Source organism: Bos grunniens, chromosome 19 (assembly GCF_055505025.1).
Source record: "Bos grunniens cultivar Pamir isolate PY7600 chromosome 19, Bosgru_T2T1.0, whole genome shotgun sequence".
NCBI classification, from domain to species: domain Eukaryota; kingdom Metazoa; phylum Chordata; class Mammalia; order Artiodactyla; family Bovidae; genus Bos; species Bos grunniens.
The window spans coordinates 39,965,615-39,984,478 of record NC_141183.1 but is presented as its reverse complement, the minus strand read 5'-3'; the positions used below and the strand labels follow the sequence as shown (position 1 = coordinate 39,984,478).

The following is an 18,864-nucleotide window of genomic DNA, read 5'->3' as shown; positions in this document are numbered from 1 at the left end:
CTCACTGACATGTTCATGCTTTGGGGAAATGCAGGTATACCATTTTTTAGCCAAAATGAGCCTTGCCCAGTTGGGTCATGGTTTTCTTTCAAATGGGACACATATGCCTGCCAGATACTGATACACGTAACCTGTATGCCTGAAAGCTACCCTCTCACAAATTGCTAATTGCTTTCTATCAAGTACACACACACAACAATGTACACTTGCCCATAAACAGAGGACAGTTTGATTCTCAACATAATGTTTTAACATTTGTGCCCATTGTAGACAGATTCTTGCTCTGGAGCTACTTTTACAAGACATTTTGTCCTCTCTCCAACAGTAATATTTTTAGAGTGTTTCTTCCAGTCCGCTTATTTGCAGTATTGTTTAAACTAACACTAATTTTACTGCAGCAACCGAAACAAATGTTTCCATTTTGAAAATGTCTGCTGGAAAATTAAGATTTGCAATTCAAATGAATGGGGAGATAGTTAGATTGTGGTAGTAAAATGGATGTTTACACTTACTTTTTTTCAAGAAACATTATCCAAATTATTCATTATTAAATGTTTCCTGAATGGATGTAGTAGGTTCTGTAGAAGTCCTTCTTATGAATTATGATTAATAGCATAGATGGCCTAATTCTCCATTCTCAACAGACAAGTGTTTATAAAGATGAATCTATCACTTTAGAAACTGAGAAGAAAGTGCACAGAACCAGAACACATCGCTCCGTATTAAGTTAAGCACACAACACAATTTTCTTTTCAGAAAAATTATAATCCAGGGACAGTTTTTACGTGTTTCTCCCAAGTGAGTCTATTGTGTTTTGAAGGACTGCTATAGAACTAAAACCTGATGTTAATTTAATTCATAATTATATAATATACATTTTAAAGTATTCTGATTACTTGAGTCTATGAGCTCAAAGTATTGGGGTTAGTCCTACCTATTTGTATTAAATCAGTGTTTATAAATGTGATTCTGATTTCTGGGCAATTTTGTTGGCTTTTAGATCATTCATTTAAGAAATAAAGAACTGATATCCTCAGGTGATTAAATTTTAATACTGTGATGTCAGGCAATAATATACACTTTAAAAGGTAAAAGTGGACTTAAGATGGATTCTTAGAACAAGGGATGTTAATTTATTTCAACTTTATTGACTGTTACTGGATGTGGCACAGACCAAACTTTTGTGCCTCATTTTGTTGTCCTTGCCCAACCAGAGAATCCCAGAACCGTAAACCTGGAAAAGACATTCCAGAGACCATTTGATTTCCTTCCCTGATCTCAGGAAGGGGAGAACCCAAATCTTCCAGGCAATTCATTCATATTTTTCTTGAACATCTGCAGAGTTAGAGACTTAAAACCTTAAAAGGAAACTTACTTTGCTACCAAGTAAAAGTAATTGTTACATGAGTTGCCTGTGACTCCCTACTAAAGCCATATACTGTACACATGCAGAATTTCCTAATTCTCACAAAAGCCTTACAATTTATATGTCTATTTTACAGAGAAACGGGGCTAGAGACAGTAATTTAACCAAGGCCACACTTCCTTTATGTTGCTGATCCAGGATACACATTCAGGTTCTGTCATTAACCCAGTAATTTCTTAAAGGTAATGTATTTACCTCCAAAAGGAAAACAATAAAATCAATAAACACAAGCCTAAACCTATGTTCCAGGAAAAGAGTTTCCTTGGACAATATAAATTAGTGATGAGATGATCACACTAGGTAATTCTAAATAAAAGAATATTCCACATAGGATAATCTAGAACCTCAAATCTGGCCTCTTTTAAATCAAATGTTTGTGTGGAACACATTTGACTACAAATCTCCAAGATTTCATCTGCCATCTGTTTCAACCCCCCAAACAGCAAACACACACACGAGAGCGCGCGGGCTCAAGCCTTGTAGGGATAAAGTTCCAGGTCTTTCTTTGGGCATCAGTTTCGAGACTTCCAGAATCGCAGATGTGTGTATGCCTGCGTGTGACTAAGGAAAAGAATAGCTGAATCACATCTGAAAGCGAATTTTCTCAAATTAAAAAATCTCTAACAACCAGGCATCCCAGCAGGTCTTCTCCCCAGACTAACCCAATCTACTCCCCCTCCCTCTCCCCGGTCCGTGAGAAATAAACCCGAAGGCCGAAGGTAGAAGGGGCGACATCCTGGCCCGGGCTCCGCTTTCTGAAGCCCATCGGGGCCCGGAATCCACGGTGCCAGATGGTCCCTGCTGTTGGCCGGGGGAAACGGAGAGCTCTCCGTTCGCGAGCAAGAGCAGGGCGTGGAGGTGAAGACAGCCGGAGTTCACCAGGGGCCGCAGCAATCAGACGAGGGTCTAGGAAAATGTTACTGAGAGCCTTTGCACAGATTGCAGAGGCGTGCTGAGCGAAAATGAGCACCTCTCGCGCACACTTGTCCCCCACCCCACCTCTCTACACCGCCGAGCCGCATCAGCCCGCCAGCCTGCTAAGCGGAAGGCAGCGCGGCTCAGGGCCGGGCCCTGGCCCGCGCATGCGCCGCAGTCCCTCCTCCGCTCCCGGCCCCCCTCCCCTCCCTCTTCCCCGCGGGTCTGGGGCGGCGGCGGCAGCGGCGGCGGCGGCGGCGGCGCGGTGACGTCAGGGCGTTGGGGCAGCTCCTGTGACAGACGGAGCTGGAGCGGCGGGGCGGCGGCGGAGTCCAGCGGCCGAGATAGCGAGTGAGCGAGCGGACGAGCAGCGACCCCGGGGTCCAGGGAACGAGAAGAAGAAGGAGGGGAGCGCTCGGGCGCGAGCTTAGAGCCACCGCGAGCGCCGGGCTTGGGCTCGAGCCCCGGAACGGCTGAGGAGCCCGCCCGCTCCCCTCCCCTCCCCCTCCCCGGGACCGGGCCCAGCGCGCCATCCTCCCCCTCCCTCCTCCCCTCCCTCCCTCCTTCCTCCCTTCCCTCTCCCTCTCCCCCTCCCCCGCCGGTGGATGGGAGTGAAGGACGGAAGAGGCCCTGCGGAGGCGGCGGTGCAGCGCTCCGGTAAGACGGGCGAGGGTCTGCGCCCTCCCTTATGTCTCCTCCACCGCGCTCGGGCGGCTGCGGGCCGGGCCCGGCGGCCTGACGATGTGGCTGCGCCGGTCCCCTCCCTCCCATTCTCCCCTCCCCCTGCCGCCGCCTCCTCCTCCTTCTTCTTCTCTCCTCGCTCTCAAAATGGCGGCCGCGACGGCCGTTGAGTGAGAGACACGGGAGGAGGGGGGGACAGGCCGGGTAGGGCGCTGCCCTCGCTCCCCTCCTCCCTGGCCCGGGTTCTGGGGGTGCCAGGGCCGCCGCGGCTCCACCCGCGGCCTTCCCCGGGAAGGGATCGCCTTCCTCCCTTGGTGACTTAGCAAGAAAAGTATTCTTGGGTAGGAAGGGCGTGGGGAGCAGGTCGCTCTCAGATCTTGGGGAGAGGGTTCGGCTCTCCTCTCCCTGTCCGCGGGAGAGAAGCTCCGCAGTCCCCACCCCGCCCCGCGGCTGGCGCTCAGGGACCGGGCTCAAGCCTTCTCGGCACTGTCCACCGGCCTGCAGGCGTTCCGTCCCCCACCTGTCCTTAGGATGGAGTTGACCTGAGAAGGATGGTCCAGCCTTTCCCTGGCCCCCCTATGCGGTGGTTCAGCCCCTGCACCCACTGAGGAGGAGCGGCCTGACCCCACCGAACCATCCGCAGCATCCACCCACCAAATCCGGCAGGATTTTCTTTTCTGCCGTCGGCTCCTTCAACGGGAGCTGCCTTTTGACGTTGTAACACTGAGCTTCGAGGCCCTCAGCCATTCTCCTTCGAATCTCCCCACTCGTATAGGAAACGCAGTGCCTGCCTTAACCTCCCAGGTGAGAAAATGCCTTTGAGATGGTGGGCAAATTTTAACAGTACGTCTCTAAACAGAAGAGTGGAGAGGAGGAGGAGGTTTTTCAGTATCTGAGACAAGAGCGGAAGGTGGCTTGGCTTTATTTGTTGTTCTGCCTTTCTTCCGTGACTTAGCAAGAAACTCCTTGGAAGGAAGACGGGAGATTTTCTTTTTGGGTTGCCTTTTGGGTCCAATCTATATCAGTCTTTTGGTTAAGAAATTTTGCTTTGGAAGCGAAGAACCAGATTTGTGGTCTCCGTTCTCAATGGGCGATGTCATGCCAAGGTCCCCCCCTCCCCCTTTCCTTAAGAGGCAATCGGGAGAGAAGAAAGATGTTACTGTTATTCCGACCTCTACTTTAACACACAATCCTTGAGATTTATAAGGTTTTAAAGGCTAAACAAAACAATTGTGCCGTTTTTGGTAATTCTATTTTTGTTGGGGGGTGGGTTGTTTTGTGTGAATTTCATTCTGAGCCTAGGGCGGAGGAAACCGTGCTTGGGCCTTTCATACCAGTAATGTCATCTCTCCCCTTTTGCCACGGTAGTATTTGCTCGAATTTTTTTTTTTTTTAATTCCTTTTTTGCTGCAGCAGAGTTTGATTGCTGCGGGGTTCAGTCTTTTAATCAGGAAAAATGTCCTGGTTGGGTAGGTCGTTAGTGATATAATGTTGAATATATTAAAAGCTTTTACTTAAAGAATTCTGATTTGGGTCTGAGGCATTAGCTACCTTTTAATCTCTCGTGGGTATCTTTCAGGACACAGTTTTGCAAAATAATTGGCAGTTGCAAATTGCAGTTTTTATTAAAGCATAAGCGTGGTCTCTGTTTAGGGTGATTTATTCTTTCATGTTCTATTATAAATGATCATTGTTTGGATTGTTCACAAGGGGAGGATCTATCTCCTAAAACAAAGCTGTTATTTTTATAAATCAGAATGGAACCTAATTTTTCACAAAATATTTCTGTTTATCTTGATTTTGATGGAGCTAGCTCTATTTCAGTGCCTCTCCCACCTCTTTTTTTTAAAAAATGGGCTAATATTTGTGGATGCTGTGAACAGCCATTGAGCTGAGGAGACTGGGTGGAGTAAGAGAGCAGAAGCTGTGAAATGCTAGATTGCCCTTTCATAGCATTTTTCTCTTGCTTATGTTTTGTAAGGTTATTTGATGCTAATTGGTGCTACAACAAAGGCATTTCTATGTAGTAAATCTTAAAATCTCATGTTTTTAGTTTCTACCTTTTTTTTTGCAAGGTGGAGTAAAAAGCAGTGTCCCTGCTCTAAAGCAAATACTTATTGTCTGTATATTACCTGTATGTATATATACACATACATATACATATATACACACTTCTTAATATTTTTTATTGTTTTAGTTAAGTAAATGTAAATTAACAAATGCCAGAAATATTTGGCAAAAAATAGTAGAAATATTGCAAAAATCTAATGAAGACATTATAGATGTTTTCTTTAACTTTAGTTTGCATTAAAACAGTAAAATCTGTGATTTTTAAATAATGAACATCAAAGTGAGTAAGAGAGAATAAGGTAATTTGTGTTAAATGCTCTTTATATAGACCCTTTCTCTTGTGTTGTCCTTTGGAAGAGATCTTGTAGTAAGGTACTGCCTTAAGAGAGGGTAGGTCATTATAATGTCATGTATCAAGCATTCATGTGAATATATGTTCTCAGAAGGATGTCAAATTGATGTTGTAAATGTGGTTTTGATGGGCCTTAGGACTGTTTGTCAGTGTATGATACATTTTTATATTTTTGTTATTTTTAACGTGATTAAAAAGTAGAAGGGTTCATGTGGCAAGGAATGAGGTTAGTGTTATGTGTCTAACATATCCTAACCCTTAGTGTTTGTAGCTATAAGAGTGTACTAAGAGCCAAGATTTTTCAGTAGATTACTAGTTGATTAGGAGTTTAAAATAATTTGATTTAAGTATGAGAGCTTTTACTTCCAAATGTGTATCTGGATATGTTTCTAATACATGTGGCAGAATCTTTTGCTTAATTTGGAGATCAATTTTTAAAATTCTTAATAATCCTATACTTATGAAACTTTTAATGAGATTGGGATGGATTAATTTTTTAGTAGAATTACTTGGTATCTTTTTTTCCAAATACAGTTACTCTGGTATATAAAAAATTTAGAGATGTTTCTAGAAGGGAGAAATCAGTATAATAATTTTTGGTTTTCCAGCTAGAACATCCATGTTTCATTGTTTATATATATATTTTCAGTGTAAATGTTTCTCCCTCTTAGGCAATAAATGATACTGTATATGTGACTTTATCTTACAGCTCATATTTTCAGTGTCCAAGAAAAAAGAGGATCTTTTTGTTTACCTGTGATTCGTATTATTCACAATTTGTCCTCTTAATTAGTAAGCCATAGAAACTATGGGAGTTATCATCATTAGGATGCAGATACCTTAAAAGACAAACACAAAGTAAAACCTTAGGACAATCGAAATGAATTTTCCAATTCTTCCCATTGAGTTCTAAAGCAGTGAGTCATGCACTCTTCTGCCAAAGGGACTTGAGGCTCTGTTGGTTTAACCACGCCTGTCATGTCTGCTGTGGTCCTAAAAGAGATTTCTTTATTTGCCTGTAACTTTCTGTTGTGAAAATATTTCTTTATGACTGGTAATCAGTTTTCATACACTTTGGAAAAAGAGATAGTTTAAAGTAGAAATTCTTTGCCACTTTTACTGTACAACTTTTTTTTTATATAACTTAAAAAGTTGCTCTATTAAAAATAAAACTATACAAAAACAAGAAACTGATGATATATGACTTCTGAAAAGAAAAAGCAAACCTGTTCTCCTAGTGCTTAGCTGTAGAGTGACTCTTAGTTGCTGAAGGCCAATTGTTTTGAGAAATGTGTATTTCATGAAGAAAGATGCTGTATTATATAAGCCTATTACTAGGTTAGTGCAGTGAAGGCTTTTTGAGTTGTTTCAGCTTTGTTGCTGGTTTGACACGGCACTTTGGCTAGTCATTTAAGTGGAACCTTAGTTTAATTTCTGCTGTGTGTATAATTTTTAATCTTGTCATGGCAGTTAAACATTTTAATTGTTACTTGTGAAATGCTTTATAGTCTTTGGATGCAGATACTATAAGGACTTGCTATTTTGATCTGTTGTTTTCTCTTTAAAAGATGGTGGCTTTTAGTTGAAACTTACCTAGTTAGATTGATCTGTGCTTTTGTGTAAGCTGGAAAACTATCCTTTGAAGGTACTGTCATCTAACATTTTGAACATTTTCCTAGAAGTTTGTAAACGTATTGAACGTGGCATTTTGTCTACGGCCATACCACCCTGAACGCGCCCCATCTCGTCTGAACGTGGCATTTCATTTGTTCTGTCAGGTACTTTTTGTGAAAGACTGGTATTTTTATGGATAAGAGAACTAAAATGTAGAGAATTTCTTTTCTCAAGGTCACGTGTTGGGTTAGTAGCTAGAATGAGGTAAATACTGTAGTCAGTGGACTACTTGGGTATTGCCTTGCATAATCAACATTCTTTTTTCTTTTGACAAAGTGGACTCTTTTCATAACTTTTTATGTTTGCTAATTTCTTTTCTAAAATGGTGAGAACTGGTAGCATTTATTGCCTGTATCATTTAAATTGGCATTTATTCACATGATCGTATATTGCTGTTTTGCTTGTATAAGGCATTTGAATGGGAACTTCCAGAAAATGCCTAATACAGCTTTATCATAGTATATTTATAGTAATGCTGCATACATACAAGTAATATTAATAAGTTAATATTAAATCAATATTTAAGTACATTTAAATATTTAAGTATATTTATTTAAGGGGTTCAGTTCAGTTCAGTCGCTCAGTCGTGTCCGACTCTTTGCAACCCCATGAATCGCAGCACATCAGGCCTCCCTGTCCATCATCAACTCCCGGAGTTCACTCAATCTCACGTCCATCGAGTTGGTGATGCCATCCAGCCATCTCATCCTCTGTCATACCCTTTTCCTCCTGCCCCCAATCCCTCCCAGCATCAGGGTCTTTTCCAGTGAGTCAACTCTTCACATGAGGTGGCCAAAGTACTGGCGTTTCAGCTTTAGCATCATTCCTTCCAAAGAACACCCAGGGCTGATCTCCTTTAGAATGGACTAGTTGGATCTCCTTGCAGTCCAAGGGACTCTTAAGAGTCTTCTCCAACACCACAGTTCAAAAGCATCAATTCTTCGGCGCTCAGCTTTCTTCACAGTCCAACTCTGATATCCATACATGACCACTGGAAAAACCAAAGCCTTGACTAGACGGACCTTTGTTGGCAAAGTAATGTCTCTGCTTTTGAATATGCTATCTAGGTTGGTCATAACTTTCCTCCCAAGGAATAAGCGTCTTTTAGTTTCATGGCTGCAGTCACCATCTGCAGTGATTTTGGAGCCCCCCAAAAATGAAGTCTGACACTGTTTCCACTGTTTCCCCGTCTATTTGCCATGAAGTGATGGGACCAGATGCCATGATCTTACTTTTCTGAATGTTGAGCTTTAAGCCAACTTTTTCACTCTCCTCTTTCACTTTCATCAAGAGGCTTTTTAGTTCCTCTAGGGGTATTAATAAGTAAATAAACACTTTTTAAGTTTGATTGAGTATGGGGTTCTGTGTAAGGAAATGTGCTATCCTGTAGTTCTTTGTAGTGGCTAACTTCCAGGGATCTCTCTGGAATTAAGGTGAATAAAGGAAAAGTGTTCATATTTCCTGTACAGAGATTTTATGTTGTCCCAGGAACAAGGTAGCACTTCCGAAATAGTTGTTTCAGGGCCACAGAACACTCACCTGTAAGAAGTGAACTTACCCAACTAGACAAATTTCATTTGCATTTCTGCTCATTGCATTTCAATTATCTGTTCGTTGAGCTCTTATGTGCTCACCAGAATTACTGACAGTTAACTGAGGCAGATACGAATTTTCTGAGAGACTCTTTTGATAACTGTGAAATTAAGAATCTGGGAAATTTTTAAGGAATTTAGTTGAAAGCTTATGTTTTTAAGGATTTGCATGTTGTAGATTTAATTCATTTTTAATCTGTGACAAAGATACAAGGATATGTTTTATGATACTAGTATTTTGTGTGTGTAAGGCATCTATTTTATCTCTTCATCTTTCCTTCCATGTTTGTTTATTTTATGAAAAATATACTGACTGCAGAAGAAAGGAAGGTGAAGATTAAGAGTCAGTTGTATTGGGAACTTCCTGATGGTCCAGTGGTTAGGCTTCTGGGCTTTCACTACTGAGGGCCTGGGTTGGGGAGCCCACAAGCTGTGCGTTGTGGCCAAAGGAAAAAAAAGTTAATTATATTGATTATTATTTACTATTATTTTTGTTATTTTATTTTTAAAGGGTAAAAGCACTAGCAGAAAAAATGAGACAAAGCTGTTGACTAAAACCGAAATGAGTATTTTAGATTCTGATCCTGCTGCATCATTTTTGTCAGCTATGGAAGTGTGTTAGTCGCTTAGTCATGTCTGACTCTTTGTGACCCCCGTGGACTGTAGCCTGCCAGGCTCCTCTGTTCATTGGGATTTCCCAGGCAAGAATGCTGGAGTGGGTTGCCATTCCCTTTTCCAGGGGATCTTCCTGACCCAGGGATTGAACCCAGGTCTCCTGCAGTACAGGCTTTACTGTCTGAACCACTAGGGAAGTCTCTGTGAGCCTTGAGCAATAAGCCTATTTTTTACCAGTAAGTGGATAATGTTGACAGTATCTAATTCATAGGGTGGTTGCTATTATTGGATAAAAGGCCTCTAAATCCTTTAGTAGATATTTTTTATTGTTAGAGACTTTAAGAGAATTAGCATACTGTTTACTCATAAAAGTAAGCAATAATATAGCTCTTATAGTTTTAAGTATATTTCTTAAGAATTTTCAAAATTTCTTAATAGGCAAGAAGTGCTGTGTAAATCAATGCCAAATGGACTAACTCTGTTTTTTAATATAAAATTATATTGCTTGCAAGCATTTTATTTAAACTGCAGAGTGTATTTGTATCTTTATTTTAACAAAGCTTTTATTGGTACTTCTTTTTTTTTAAAGTAATGTGCTTATTGTATTTGGCCTGTACTGGGGCTTTGTTGGCTTAGTTGCCTGACGCATGTGCAATCGTAGCTCCCCAACCAGGGATTGAACTCGTGTCTCCTGCATTGGAAGGTGAATTTTTTAGCACTGGACCATCAGGGAAGTCCCTTATTTGTACTGTTAAATATTAAATAACTCCACATTTTTCCTTCTTTTTTAGAATACCTTTTTATTTTGGGATAATTTTAGATGTGTAGACAGGTTGTAAAGATAGTGCAGAGAGTTCTTATATATACCCTGCCCCTAATTTCCTCCACTGTTAACATCTTATATTTCTGTGGTACATTTGTCAGTCTTGGTATTTCCTATTAGCTAAACTCCAGACTTGATTTGAATTTCGCTGGTTTTCCTTTAATGGCCTCGTTCTGTTCTAGGTTTAATCCAGGGTACCACCTTGCAATTGGTTGTCTTGTATCCCCAGTCTCCTCTGGTCTGTGACAGTTTCTCAGTCTTCCCTTGTTTTCCATGACCTTTGCAGTCTTGAGGTCCTGGTCAGGTATTCTGTAAAATGTCTCCCAAACTGGGTTTGTCTGATGCTTTTTCATTATTACAAGGGTTGTGGATTTTCAGAAAAAAATACCGCAGAGGTGAAGTACACTTCTCATCACATCATGTCAGAGGCTGCGTGATGCCCACAAAACATCACTGGTGATGCTAACCTTCATCACTTGGTTAATGTAGTGTTTGTCAGTTGTCTTTTAAAGTTATTATTTTTCCTTTACCTTTTGGAAATGTGTCCAGTTACATGCCCTGGTGAGGGGAGTATCAGTTTACACGTGTCATTTGGAATTCTTCAGTAAGGCAGATTTACCTCCTCTTCCCCTTTTATTAAAACAATTTACATCCATCAAGAAAATTTTGTTTAGGATTTTAAATATTAATTTAAGTAATCCTCGTTTTATTCACGTATTGTTTAAAACATTTTAACAGTGGTTTGAAGAATAAAGATCAGAGAAAGTCTTTGAAGGAGCTACATTTAAGTGAATTATATATCCCTGTAGAAATTATTCTGAGAGTAAAGTTCAGTGTTGGGATTTTAGAGAAGAGCTCCACATTTTGGGACTTGTTTGGAGGGAGACTGCTGTGATCTGAGAAGCAAAGCAAATAAGGCATCTTATTCATCTGTGCTGTGCTACTATTTGAATCCACCTTGTTCTTCCCTTTCCCTCAGAAAACTTGTAAATACTGAAGCGGGAAACAAAATATTTTTGACTGACTGGACTCTTTAAAAACAGAACTAAGATCTATGTCCTGAAGGAGATTTACTTTATATTAAGGAGAATTTATAATTTGAGTGCAAGATAAGTCTTGAGCATCGCAGTTATTACAGTTCTTGGCAGTTTTTTTAAAATTTATTTTTACTTTATTTTTTAAATATTTATTTATTTGGCTGTGCCAGGTCCTTGTGGCATGCGAACTCTTGGTTGCAGCATGTGGGATCTAGTTCCCTGACCAGGGGTCGAACTCAGACCCCCTGCATTGGGAGCTCAGAATCTTAATCATTGGGCCACCAGGGAAGTCCCTAAAATTTATTTATTTATTTTTTAAAATGAATTAAAAAGTTTATTAGCCATAGAAAAAAAATCGATTCTTTAATTCTTATTAAGTTCCCTGTAAAACAGTAAACTTGCAGAAAATTTGTTCCTCATGAACAGAAAATCACTATGGTTTTGGTCCAAAATATGTTGGGATTTTTTCCTTTCTTCAGATGACAGACAGATGGATGTAGCCGAATCTATGAACGAGTGTACTTGCCCCAAATGTGCAACATAAATACAGAAGCGATGAACAGAAGACTCATAACCACTACTGGAACAGGGCCCACTTTGAGCCCTGGTGAATCCTCTGTGTTGAATCGTCACATCCCCCAAGTGCCCGCTGAGGTCGTAAGGCCTGCGCTCCTTGTTCCACAGCTGGCATTCTTCCTCTGCTGGATGGTGGATCCCGCTGACCGGGCCGCCACTGCTTTGCTGGGAGAGCGCCCTGAGGAGCCCATGTTAGTGCCACTGGGGGCCGGGCCAGGCATGTTGAAGACAGGAGGGTGGCAGGGAGCCGAAGTGAACTGCAGAGGAGCGATAGAGCCTCGAAGCCAGAGCTAAAATTTATTTTTAATTGAAGGATAATAACAATATTGTGTTGGTTTCTGTCACATGTCAACATGGGTCAGTCATAGGTACACATATGTCCCTTCCCTCTTCTGCCTCCCTCCCACCCCATCCCACTTGGCAGTTGTTTTTTTTGGCAGTTGTTTTTAAATCTTGCCCTTCTACTGTATTACTTGTACAAGGAATATCATTAGGTTTCAACTTTTAAAACCCTTGTCCAATACCATTACTTATTTTTGTTTCTCTTCTAAATTTTCATCAATTTTTCTGTCCAGCAAACATTTATTTAGATATATTCTAAGCATTGGTGATGCAAACATGATTGTCAGCACTTGCCCTCAATGATCTTAGAACTTATAAACACATATTTAACGTGCAAAGGTAGAACAATAATGCTAAAATCACAATATATACTTGGCAAGATGTTTTCAAGGAGATCTTCACAAAGATGTTGGTTAAACATTTTTGAAGAAATCGTGTCATGTTGTTTGGAGAATTAATTTGTACCTAGTCTCAGAAGTACCCCTTAGTTGGTGAGGAAGTTACATGTAGTTGTAGTTCAGTATGGCTGGAGTGATGATGAGTATAGAGAACACTGCCCTGATCTGACCTCTAAAGCTGGGTGGCACGTGGACCATTTTCATTTGTAGGCTCGTCTTAGACTCACGCAATGCAAATTCCATGGTTGAGGGGGCATCAGGGGCTATCTGCATTTTCAGTAAGCTTCCAAGTTGATTGTTTTTGAGAAGAACTCTTTTTGTCCTTGAGGTGGCAGAGGGTGATTTTAATTTGTGATAAGTGACATCATTAGATTTCCCTTTTAAAAAGACAGCTGTCAGCATTGTGGGAAATGCAGCTATGGAGTGGATGGAGGCAGATAGGCCTGTGATAACTATTTAAGAGACAGTGAAGGTTTAAAGAATGGATTCGAGAGAGATTGAGTATGTATAAATTATTAACCGATTTGATATGGGAAGTGAGACAAACAAGGAATGAAGAAGGTGAAGAATTGAGATTTGTTTGTTTTGGTTTGCGCTGTTGAGCAAATATGAGTGTTTGGAAGCAATGAGAAAGAGTTGAAGGAGAACCAAGGTTGGGGGAAGTTTTTTTGGTTGTTGTTGTTTGTGTATGTTTTAACAGGATAACCATTAGGTGTATTGGAGACTTAAATTCTAAAATATTTTTTTGTTGTTGTTTTATATCTATCAGTATAATTAATAGTAGATTTTTTTAAATTTTTGCTTACTAACCTTATGAGGTATTAATTCATTCTTTTATTTTATAATTAATTCATTTCATTTCATAAAATTCATTCTTTCATCAGAATGTATTCAGTGCACTCTTATGAGAACTGTGCTGAGGTGCTGGAAAGTACTCCAGACAGGGGACAAGCAGTAGTAAAATAATAAAGGTGTCAAAGTGAGGAGAGGGAAGGCGTGCATTACAAGGTACTCAGTGTTAACTAGAGTTTGAGCAATGTGGGGCTTGATTAGAAGTAAGACTTGAAATGTGGAAAGGGACCAGATACTAATCAAAGACCTTATACACTGTTAAGCATGTGGACTTTGGGAAATAGGTGCAGCATAATGCAGTGATTAGAGGCCCTGACTTTGGAGATCAGATGCATGTGTTCAGCTCTGCTACTTACATAGCTCTGTTGCACTACACACACACATACACACAGTATAAAATCTCCTTATTTAAATCTTCATAGGTAGTTATGAGGAGTAAATGAACACTTCTGAAACACTTAAATCAGTGACTAGCATACAGTAAGTGGTATTTAAATAAATGTTAATTAAAAACTAGTGTGCCAATGAACAATTGTTTTTAAGTTAAGTGATATGGTCAGATTGTATTTTAAATAGATAATTCTAGGGCTGAGTATAAGATAAATGTTAATAGGTCAAGACTAGATTTAGAAAGACCTGTTGGAATTAAATTAGGCCAGTCCAAGGACTTCCCTGGTGATCCAGTGGCTAAGACTCTGCACTCCCAGTGCAGGGGGTCTGGGTTTGATCCCTGATAAGGGAACTAGATCCCACATCCCACAAGTAAGAGTTGTGCAACTATTAATCAAAGATCCTGTATGCTGCAACTAAGACCCAGTGCAGCCAAACAAGCAAATATTCTAAAATAAATAAGTAAATTAGTCCAGTCCAGGTGAGAGCTGATGGTGTGAACTGTGGTGGTACTATTTAGGACAGACAGAAAAATTGAACAAACATTGAAGTGTTAAACTTGGCAGATACAGGTAATTGAATATAGAAAAAATCAAGGCTGACCCCCCCCCCATTATTCATTAAAGTACTTTGGGTCTTAGATATCCTCTACGCTAGTGATATTTGAAGCTTTGGTGTATATTATGATGCTTCCATAAAAACGAGAACTAATGACCTGGTACAGTTTTTAATTTCTCTAAAGGTATAGGCCTTTGCTGTTTTTCTCAGTAGATGGAGGGAAATTTCTCTTTAAAGATCCACTACTATGTGTAAAACTCTCATTTAACCCAAGTCCAAAGAGCCAGAAAGCTTAAATAATGATTTATTATGTTGTTTTTATGTTATAACTTTATATTAAAATTTGTGATTATAAAAAGATAGCACCATAGTAATGCTGTAAAAATTTAAAGTGGCTGCTGAATCATTAAAGAAGTTAAAATTTGTTAATTCTATTATAGCTATAATTTTTCATTGCTTATTCATATATGGTAAATAAACTTGGATCGATACAATATTTCATCACGTATTCATTCCTTTGATAAATTTTACTTCTCTCTTCCCTACTTTTAGATTTGTCAAATTCTAAGAATATTTTTTTGTGCCATTCAGTTTTACAAAAATAGGAAAACTTGATTGAAATTAGAGTGTTCTCCAGAGTCTTAATGAAATAATTAAATGGGTAGGAAATTCAGTATCCTTCTGTAGTCTTTTAAATCTGGGTCCTGGGTTAAAGTCATGAATATCATGATATGTGTCACGCTGTTTCAGGGCTCATTAAATCTCCCTACTAAAGATGGTTGAGAACGATATTTAAACCAGATCTTGAATGAGTAATTGGAGTGGACATGGAAGAAGGTCATTTTAGGTAAAGGAAAGAGCAACACATACAGGTACAGAAGCATGAAAAACTATTATGTGAATGCTGGTAAGTAATTTGCAGAGGGAATTGTAGAGTACATGTGAGTATGAGACTGAAAAGGTACATATGAGCCAGATAGATAGAATTTATAAATTCTGGGTTGTTCTGAATTCTAGGCAATTTGGAAGGCATCGTTTCAAGCAAGGTGAACATTATAATCAGATGTAGAGTTAGGTAGTTTAGGTGGCAGTGAACAATATAGATTGGAGTTGGAGGGGCTCTTAAGAGGTTTTTTCAGGAAAGAATGATTAGTGCTTGAAATAGTGACAATGAAGGTTGTTGACTGGAGAAAGGTTTAGGAGGTAGAATTGTGAATGGGGAGTGTGTAATGTGCCGCAGTGGGAAAGAAATCACCTGCCAGCGCAGGAGACGCCAGAGACGCGGGCTGGAGAAGGAAATGGCAGCCCACTCCAGTATTCTTGCCTGGAAAAGTCCATGGACAGAGGAGCCCGGCGGGCTGCAGTCCATGGGCTTATATGACTGAGCATGTAGCAATAAACTGGTAGAACTTTAAAAAAAAAGAGAGAGATGCGGGCTTAGTCCCTGGGTGGGGCAGGTCACCTGGAGGAGGAAATGGCAGCCCACTCTGGTTTCTTGCTCGGAGAATTCTGTGGACGGAGGAGCCTGGAGGGCTGCAGTCCATGGGGTTTAGAGTTGGACACAACTGAGCATCTGAGAACACACACAGTGTGCGATGAGGAGTGGCAGGTATCAGAAGACAGCTGAGATTTGTGGCTTGGGTGTTTGGGTGAAATTGAGAAGCTGAGTGTCATTAGCCATCCATAGCAGAGAAAAAAAGGAGGAATTATGTGAAATAGTACATAAAGCGCCAGATTAATTTTCCTGAACCATAGTTCTCAAATTGCTTTCTTGCGAAAAACCCATTGCCAGCTTTTTACTGTATTTATTTAGTCAGCTTTGTATATGAAAATGCAAAGGGTACCTTGCTAAAAATGTATTTTTTTAATCCTAAATGGACACTCAGGGACTTTTCTTTTGTGTTCTATCTCACATTTCAGCAGCTTCACTTGTTTCTTATTGCCTGCCTTGTATCTGGTGATTCAGCCTTAAGATACTTTGTTATCTTAAGGATAACAATATCTTAAGGATATGGCATTTTCACTCTTTACCACTCCACCATTCTCTTTTTTTCTGTGTATCTTCTGACATATATATCCTTCAAATCTGCATACCAGGTTCTTCTTTTCAGGTAACCTTCTCTAATTTTTTTTTTTCACCTGAAAGAAATTTTCTTTGAATTCATAATTCTAAGGTATCTACAAGTATTTTTTCTTGTTATTGTTGTGCAGTCACTAAGTTGTATCTCTTTGTGACCCCATGATCTGCAGCATGTCAGGCTTCCCTGTCCCTCACTAACTCCCACAGTTTGCTCACTCATGTCCATTGAGTCAGTGATGCTCTCCAACCATCTCATCCTTTGTCACCCCTTTCTGTTTTTACCTTCAGTTTTCCCCAGCATCAGGATCTTTTCCAAAGAGTTGGCTTTTTGTATCCAATGCCAAAGTATTGAAGCTTCAGCTTCAGCATCAGTCCTTCCAATGAATATTCAAGGTTGATTTCCTTGAGGATTGACTGGTTTGATCTCGGTGTCAAAGGGACTCTCAAGAGTCTTCTCCGACATCATAGTTTGAAAGCATGAATTCTTTGACACTCAGCCTTCTTTATGGTTCAACAGCAGTACATGACTACTGGAAAAACCATAGCTTTGACTATACAGACCTTTGTTGGCAAAGTGACGTCTCTGCTTTTTAATATGCTGTCTAGGTTGGTCATAGCTTTTCTTCCAAGGAGCAAGTGTCTTTTAATTTCATGGCTGCAAGTCACCGTCCACAGTGGTTCTGGAGCCCAAGAAAATAAAACTCTGTCACTGTTTCCACGTTTCCCCCATTTACCTTGAGGTGATGGGACTGGATGCCGTGATCCAAGTTTTTTGAATGCTGAGTTTTAAAGGCAACTTTTTCACTCTCCTCTTTCACTTTCACCGAGAAGCTCTTTAGTTCCTCTTCGCTTTCTGCCATTAAAGTGGTATCATCTGCATATCTGAGGTTGTTGATATTTCTCTGCAGTCTTGATTCCAGCTTGTGAGTCGTCCAGCCTGGCATCTCACATGGTGTAGTCTGTGTATGAGTTAAATAAGCAGGGTGACAATATACAGCCTTGACATACTCCTTTCCTAGTTTTGTTGTAGCTTATATAAATTTTTACCTGACATACCAAGTGAATACTTAACTAAAGAGCCTAGAACAGTACCTTGCACATAGTTCTCAGTAAGTGGTGCTTGATATTTGGTGATGTGAAGATGATTAAGACCAGTTGACATAATAGCAATAGGGCTGTCTACTTTCTGCCTTCTTGTGGTGGCAAAACTGATTTGTGTTCTGTCCTTGACACTAGAAAAGCAGTATCTCTTGTTACATTGATGATGTATGTAAGAATGTAAAAGGTACTACGCCATGTCATCTTCAAAGTGAAATTATAATTTCCTCTTTGTATGTCTTCACTATTCTAGAACTCTATGGAGAGAAGCCCTTAACACTGATTAACTCCTTAAGCTTCACCACAGTTGTTTGATTTATGTGGACAAACAGGCTTAGGAATTTTGAAAATTTGCCTAAGGTCAGTTTGTAGTTGATATTTGAACCTCTACTATTTGACTTCAAAATTGTACACAGTAGGACCTCAAAAGTGTAGGATTGATTCCTTCAGGGCTTTCATACCATTTATATATTCAGCTTGTTTTAAGAGGGCCCATCATGGGATCTAGACGTCATTTCTTTTGAGTTTTATTTTACATATTTACAGTTTATTTTTATTATGGAATATGTCAAATATGCAGGAGAAATACCTGTGATGATATAACAAAATTTCCGCATAACTACTACCTGAATTAACAGAGGTTAACATTTTGCTTTAAAGTTTATTTTTAAGAAATACGGCTTTATTACAGTTAAGAGTTGACACCCACTTTCCAGTCCTACTCACCCTCCCTCTTTCTAATGATAAAGTTCTTCCTAAAGTTTGTATATATTCTTTTATTCTGTTTTTATACTTTTTCTGTACATAAATGTATCCATGTGAAAGTGAAGTCGCTCAGTCGTGTCGACTCTTTGCGACCCGACTGTAGCCTATCAGGCTCCTCCGTCCCTGGGATTTTCTAGGCAGGAGTGCTGGAGTGGATTGCCATTTCCTTCTCCAGGGGATCTTCTTACCCAGGAATCAAACCTGGGTCCCCCACATTGCAGGCAGACGCTTTACCATCTGAGCCACCAGGGAAGCCACCAAGTGTATCCATAAACAATGTATAATCATCTTTAGAGTTTACATGAATGTTACACTGTATATTCTGCAACTTGGTTTTTTCACCTAAAAAAAAAAAGATGTATTGATATATGTAGATCTAGTTTATTGTGCTAAATAATTTCTTAATATATAATCATCTCTAGTTTGTTATACCTATAGTACAGAAATAGGCCTTTAAATTGTTTTCAGATTTTCACTGTTACATACGGTGTTGCAGTGAACATGAAAAAGGTGTCTGCAGATGATAAATTTTGTTTTTGTTCCACAAAGTTTTATCTTAAGGTTGATTAAGTATTTGTTCTTTAGTAAATTTTATGCTTTGAATTGAATAAATAGAATGA

General features: G+C 39.9%; 1 protein-coding gene and 1 pseudogene across 4 annotated transcripts in view; one reads left to right on the top strand and one right to left on the bottom strand.

Annotated features, from left to right (window-relative positions):
• Positions 1-2,634: 2,634 nt before the first annotated feature.
• Positions 2,635-18,864, top strand: part of PAFAH1B1 (platelet activating factor acetylhydrolase 1b regulatory subunit 1) — a 64,713-nt gene continuing 48,483 nt past the window's right edge. The window contains exons 1-2 of one of the 3 annotated variants that reach the window (XM_086359683.1): positions 2,635-2,998; positions 3,553-3,826. The gene's annotated coding sequence lies outside the window, so the exon portion shown is untranslated. Of the gene's footprint in view, positions 2,999-3,526; positions 3,827-18,864 lie in introns of all 3 variants that reach the window. The other 2 variants (XM_086359684.1, XM_086359682.1) reach the window with 2 other exon arrangements.
• Positions 11,519-13,488, bottom strand: LOC147352325 (protein transport protein Sec61 subunit beta pseudogene; annotated as a pseudogene). The gene has a single exon (XR_015148075.1). The product of XR_015148075.1 is annotated as a protein transport protein Sec61 subunit beta pseudogene (transcript).